Below are 6599 nucleotides of genomic sequence, written 5' to 3' on the forward strand. Positions count from 1 at the left end.
CCTCTCCGCCCCCACCCCACTCCGGTCTATCACCCTCACCTTGACCTCCTTCCACCTATCGCAATTCCAACGCCCCTCCCCCAAGTCCCTCCTCCTTACCTTTTATCTTAGCCTGCTGGACACACTTTCCTCATTCCTGAAGAAACGTTTATGCCCGAAACGTCGATTCTCCTGTTCCTTGGATGCTGCCTGACCTGCTGCGCTTTTCCAGCCACACATTTTCAGCTCTGATCTCCAGCATCTGCAGTCCTCACTTTCTCCTCCTAAGGGGAGGATGAGGCAACTAATTCTGACAAGGGAAGTCAGGGACAGCAAAAAAGAAAAAGAAAAAAAACATACAATATAATTAAGATTAAGTAGGGAAGGAGGCAAAAGATGGAAAGTTGTAATGCAATTGCCTGACCTCGGTCATTGGTTAGATTTTAGACTCCATTATTAATGTGGTGATTGTAGAATACAATAACGTGCATGGTAAAATAGGGCTGGGTCAGTATAACTTCATCAAGGGGAGGTTATGCCTGACAAATCTGTTAAAATTCTTTGAGGAACTAATGAGCAAATTAGACAATGGAGAGCCAGGGGACATGATGTATTTGGATTCCAGAAGGTCTTTGAAAAGGAATTGTATGGAAGGCTGTTAAATTAGACAAGAGACCACGGTGTTAAGGTCAAGTAATGGCCATGGATAGAGGATTGCTTGACTGGCAGAAGGCAGAGAATCGGGATAAAATGTTCTTTTCCAGGATGGCAGCTGGTGACTAGTGGAGTTCCATCGGGCCAGTGCTGAGACCACATCTATTAATGATCTGGACTAAGGAACTGTAGCATTGTTGTTTCATTTGTAGATAACACAAAGATAGGTGGAAGGACAGGTCATGTTAAGGAAGAGGGGAGACTGCAGAAGGACTTGAACAGGCTAGGAGAGTGGGCAAAGAAGTGGCAGATGGCATATAATATGGAAAAGTGTGAGGTTATGCACTTTGGAAAGAAGAATTGAAGCAAAGAATAGTTTCTGAAGTCTTTCCTCATTTCAAAATCTGAAGCACAAAGAGAGTCTTGTTCAGGATTCTCTTAGACTAACATGTAGGTTCACTTGGCAGTAAGGAAGGCAAATGCAATGTTGGCATTTATTTCAAGAGGGCAGGAATATAAGAGCAGAGATGTACTGCTGAAGGTGTTTAAGGCTCTGGTCAGCTCGCATTTGGAATATTTTGAGCAATTTTGTACCCCATATCTAAAGAAGGATGTGCTGACATTGATGGGGATCCAGAGAGATTTGTAAGAACAATCCCAGGGATGAAGATCTAGTCATATGAGAAGCAGTTGACGGCTTTGGGTCTGTACACGATGGAGTTTAGAAAGATGAGGGGGGATCCGATTGAAACTTACAGAATATTGAGGGGCCTGGACGTGGCGAAGATTTTTCCATTAGGAGAGAGTAGAACCTGAAAGGACAGTATCAGGGAGAAGGGACAACCCTTTAGAACTGAGATGAGGAGGAATGTTTCCATCCAAAAGGTGGAGAATCTGTGGAACTCATTGCTGCAGAAGGTTGTGGAGGCCGAGTCATTGAGTGCATTTAAGATGGAGATGGATAGGCTCTTGGTTAGTTAAGGGATCATGGGTTACAGGGAGCAGGCAGGAGAATAGAATTGAGAAATATATCAGCCATTATCAAATAGTGGAGCAGTCTCAGTTGGTTGAATTGCCTAATTCTACGACAATATCTTATGGTCTTATAATCTTATGGACAAGCAAGGGTTCTTAGTAAGGTAGAGGAGCAGAGGGATCTTGGGGTCTATGTTCATAGATCTTTAAAAGTTGCCACTCAGGTGGATAGAGCTTGATGTTGCAACTGTACAGTACTTTGGTTAGGCCACATTTGGAGTACTGTGTGCAGTTCTGGTCGCCTCACTTTAGGAAAGATGTGGAAGCTTTGGAGAAGGTGCAGAGATGATTTACCAGGATGTTGCCTGGAATGGAGAATAGGTCGTACGAGGATAGGTTGAGAGTGCTAGGCCTTTTCTCTTTGAATGGCGAAGGATGAGGGGTGACTTGATAGAGGTTTATAAGATGATCAGAGGAATAGATAGACAGTCAGGAACTTTTTCCACGGGTACAACAGTGTGTTACAAGGGGACATAAATTTAAGGTGAAGGGTGAAAGGTATAGGGAGGATGTCAGGGGTAGGTTCTTTACCCAGAGAGTGTGGGGGCATGGAATGCGCTGCCTGTGGGAGTGGCAGAGTCAGAATCTTTGGTGACCTTTAAGCGGCAATTGGATAGGTACATGGATGGGTGCTTAAGCTAGGACAAATGTTCGGCACAACATCGTGGGCCGAAGGGCCTGTTCTGTGCTGTATTGTTCTATGTTCTATGTTCAACCTTTGAGATAATAACCTACTCTCAACCATCCCTTTGTCTACCTAACTTTCTTTGTTTTCCTCTGGGCTCTGTCTCTATCTATCAACTCAGTCCTTTGCCCCCTCCACCCACTGTCATCAGCATAAATATAACCTTTTTCCAACTACCATCCATTCTAAAGAAGAGTCACTGGTCATGAAATGTTAACTCTGCTGTCCTCTCCACAGATGCAGCCAGACCCGCTGAGTTTCACCAGCAATCTCTGTTTCAGATCTCCAGCATCTGTAGTTCTTTAATCTCTGCAGTATATTGTCCTCCATCACCTGTTGAGGGGAAGGAAGAAAGACACAAAATCAATCAATCTAAACACATTTCAAAAATACTCGGAACGCTGCAAAGAAATGGGAAGTGCAGAACAAATACAAATACAGCAGCAGCTAATCGTAACAGTTCAGACTCAATTAGGACAAAGCACAGATAAACCAGATAGAATATAACAACATTTAAAGATACTTCAGTTAATTTATTTGGTCGTTCTTCCATTAAGCAAGAAAAGCCTACTAAAAGCACTCCATGTGAAAGACGTTCAGCAGAATACATATTGCCTAGAGCAGAGAAGGTTGAGAGCATCCTGATAGAGCTATATACGATTATTGATCCTACAAGATTATGGGATAGAAAGCAATGTTCTCCATTCGCTGAATGGGCAATAACAAAGTGCATTATTTTAAAATGAAAGGGAAGAGATTTTGAGGGGATTTCTGGAAAAGCTTTTTCACCCAGAGGGTGGTGGGGGTCTGGAATACATTGCCTGGGGGAGTAGATGAGGTGGAAACCCTCACAACCTTTAACAAAGTACTTGAATGAACACTCGAAGTGTCATAAAGTTCAAGGCTATGTGCTGAATGGAGGAAATGGGACAGGTGTAGATAGGAGTATGTTTTGAATGTATAGAGATGGGCCAAAAGGCCTCTTCTGTACAGTATGATTCTATAACTCTACAGAAAATGGTGAAAGATTTGAGTCCAGTATCAAATGTTCCTTTAAAGGTTTGTAAAAATATAATACTTACGACAATACATTCAACTAATAATTCTGTAGTTTATTCAAATAATCTAAAATAGTAAGGGTTTGCCAATTTTCCTTCCTACGACTTGAGAAAATGTTAATAGATTCAATGCATTCTGGCTTATCAAGGCATTTCTATTGCTCACAAGTATAAATCACATAAACTTTATTCTTTTATTGATAAAAAAAGTTATTCACCATTCCTTTTATTGTGTGAATATTTCGAGATGTACAGAGCATAAATTAAATTATTTATGTATTAACTTCAGACAAACAAAATTTGGAACATGCATCTCTATTAGTTATATGTTTATAGTAATACTGCTCAGTATTAATAACTGAAATTCTTTGAGAATATAACATGGAAGATGGATAAAGGGGAGCCACCAAATGTGATGTATTTGGATTTCCAACAGATTTTCAATGAGGCACTGCATAAAAACATACTCCACAAGATAAGAAATCAACGTGTTTGGTGTGTTTTTTTTAGTACTGGTGGGAAATTAGCTCATATGTAAAACAAACAAACATAGAGTGTGCTGGAGAAACTCAGCAGGTATGGCAGTATCTATGGAGAAAGAAACTGAGTTAACATATTGAGTCTGTTATAACTCTTCTCAGAACAGAATTCATACCAGACTCTAAATATTAACCCTGTTTCTCTCTGCACGGATGCTGCGAGCTCTGCTGAGTTTCTCCAGCATATTCTGTGTTTGTGTCAGATTTCCAGTGTCTGCAGTATTTTGCTTTTTTTGAAAACACAAAAAATGCTGAAATATAAATGGATCATTTCCAAGCTGCAACAAGTGATGTGCCTGAGGGGTCAGGCATTAACCCTTTATAATCGACATGACGAGGAAACAAAACATCTGTAAAACAAGTACAGATTGGTTCAGCAAATGGGCAAAATGTTGGCCGATGTATTTTATTGAGGAAAAATGCAAGGCTATTGGTAGGAAAAATGGAAAAGCAGAATATCAATTAAATGGACAGGCACTGGAAAACATTGCAGCACAGAGGAATCTAGATGCCCTGACACATGAATCACCACAAGGTAACATACAGTAAATAATTACAAAGGCAAATGGAATATGACCTTTCCTGCAAAGGCTTTGCAACAACAAATAGGAGAACTTGCTACAACTTTCTAAGGCATTGGCGAGACCACACCCGGGTATTATCTACAATTATGGCTTCCTTCAGTGAGGAAGAATACGGAAGCATTGGGAACACGTCAGCCAATGTTCCCTCGGCTGATTCCTGGGGCTAAAGGGTTGGGCAGATGAGGAAAGGTTGAGTCCTGACTCATTGAAGCTTAACACGTGATATTATTGAAATGTATAAGATTCTAAGGGTGTTGCTGTGGTCGATGCTGAGAGAATGGTTCCCTTTGTGAGGAAGGAAGACGAGAACATGGGGGAACAGTGTAAAAAAAAGGGATCATTCCCTTCAATGGAGATGAGGAGGAATTTATTCTCTGAGGATCAGTAGTCTTTGAAATACTCTTCAACAAAGAACAGTGGAGGCTGCACCATTGAATATATTCAAGAGGAGCTTGACAAATGTTGATCTTTATTGGAGTCAAGGGTTAAAAATGCCAAGCAGGAAAGTGGATTTAAGGCGATAATCAAATCAGCATGAGCTTATTGAGAGGTGGAGCAGGCTTGCAGGAATGAGTGGGCTTCCTGCTTGATCTTGTGAAAATGTGTTGTCTTCAACTACTTCAAATCCAGATTGGCAAGCCACTTGCCTGGACGTCAAATTTTAGAATTCAATTACGTTTGTTCACTATCAATTGTAGTTAGTTTATCTCAAATCTTGGTTGCAGAGTCACAATTCTGTGCTGCATTTAGAAATAACCTGTAACAAGGTTTACCTTTTATCAATCACAATTAATAAAATAACAAACATACAGAAAGGGAACACTTGCATTTATATCGGACATCTCACAACCACTGGACATCCTGATGCTCATCCTGGCCAATGAAGTACTTTACGAAGTGCAGTGGAGCACAGCAGGTTAGGCAGCATCCGAGGAGCAGGAGAATCGACATTTCAGGCCCATTCTTGATGAAGGGGTTATGCCCGAAACGTCGATTCTCCCGCTCCTCGGATGCTGCCTGACGAGCTGTGCTTTTCCAGCCCCACTCTCTCGACTCTGACTCTCCAACATCTGCCGTCCTCACTTCCTTCTTTACAAAGTGTAGTCAATCATAACAGAGGAAATACATGTCAGGGTCAAAGCGATTGTAAATGCACACAGCAAACTATAGGTTGTACCCCCATCATACAACAACCTCGCAACTGGGCCTTTTCTGAGTCAGATAATGTGCCAAAATCTGGGAAGACACATTAGGTCAAAACAATCATTAATCAATTGCAAGATACTCACTTTAGTAACATAGTCACTATCTGAAGTCCTAATGGAATTTAATAAGCCATCAAAAATATCAAGTATGTGCGAGCACTTTACAAGTAAATGCCTCACCTTCACTCATAACAACCACATGGCTGATGGATAAATGAATCATTTTTCAATTGGACACCAAAAACAGGATGGGATAAAGTAAGACAAAATGTGCCATGAATAAAGATGGATGTAGAGCCACCAGATGCCACTAACAGAAAACTCAAATTACTGAGGGTGCTGGAAAACAGAGTTTACTGGATTAGGGATGTACAACCTTTGGTTTTATTTGTTCACAGGATGGGGGCCTTGCTGACTTGGCCAGCATTTATTGTCCATCCCTAATTGCTCAGAGGGCAGTTCAGAGTCAAACACAATGCAGTGCGACTAACAACAGTGTGATAATGATGGATAAATAATCTCCTTTTGTAAATGTTACTTAATTAATGCTAATAAGTATCTGTCCAGCCCGCCAGGGACAATTTTCTCCTTCAAAAGATCCCTATTCCCATGGGAACTTGATACATCCACCTGAGCAACCAGGTGAGTGCTTGGTTTATCTGGAAGGCAGAGCTGAAAATGTGTTGCTGGAAAAGTGCAGCAGGTCAGGCAGCATCCAAGGAGCAGGAGAATCAACGTTTCGGGCATGAGCCCTTCTTCAGGAATGAGGTAAGTGTGCCCAGCAGGCTAAGATAAAAGGTAGGGAGGAGGGATTTGGGGGAGGGGCGTTGGAAATGCGATAGGTGGAGGGAGGTCAAGGG

At 41.5% G+C, this 6599-nt stretch overlaps 1 protein-coding gene across 3 annotated transcripts in view; it reads left to right on the top strand.

Moving 5' to 3' along the window:
• Positions 1-6599, top strand: part of LOC122559310 — a 142139-nt gene that overhangs the window by 108189 nt on the left and 27351 nt on the right. The gene's annotated exons all lie outside the window — the stretch shown is intronic.

The sequence above is a fragment of the Chiloscyllium plagiosum genome, chromosome 19, assembly GCF_004010195.1.
Source record: "Chiloscyllium plagiosum isolate BGI_BamShark_2017 chromosome 19, ASM401019v2, whole genome shotgun sequence".
NCBI classification, from domain to species: Eukaryota; Metazoa; Chordata; class Chondrichthyes; order Orectolobiformes; family Hemiscylliidae; genus Chiloscyllium; species Chiloscyllium plagiosum.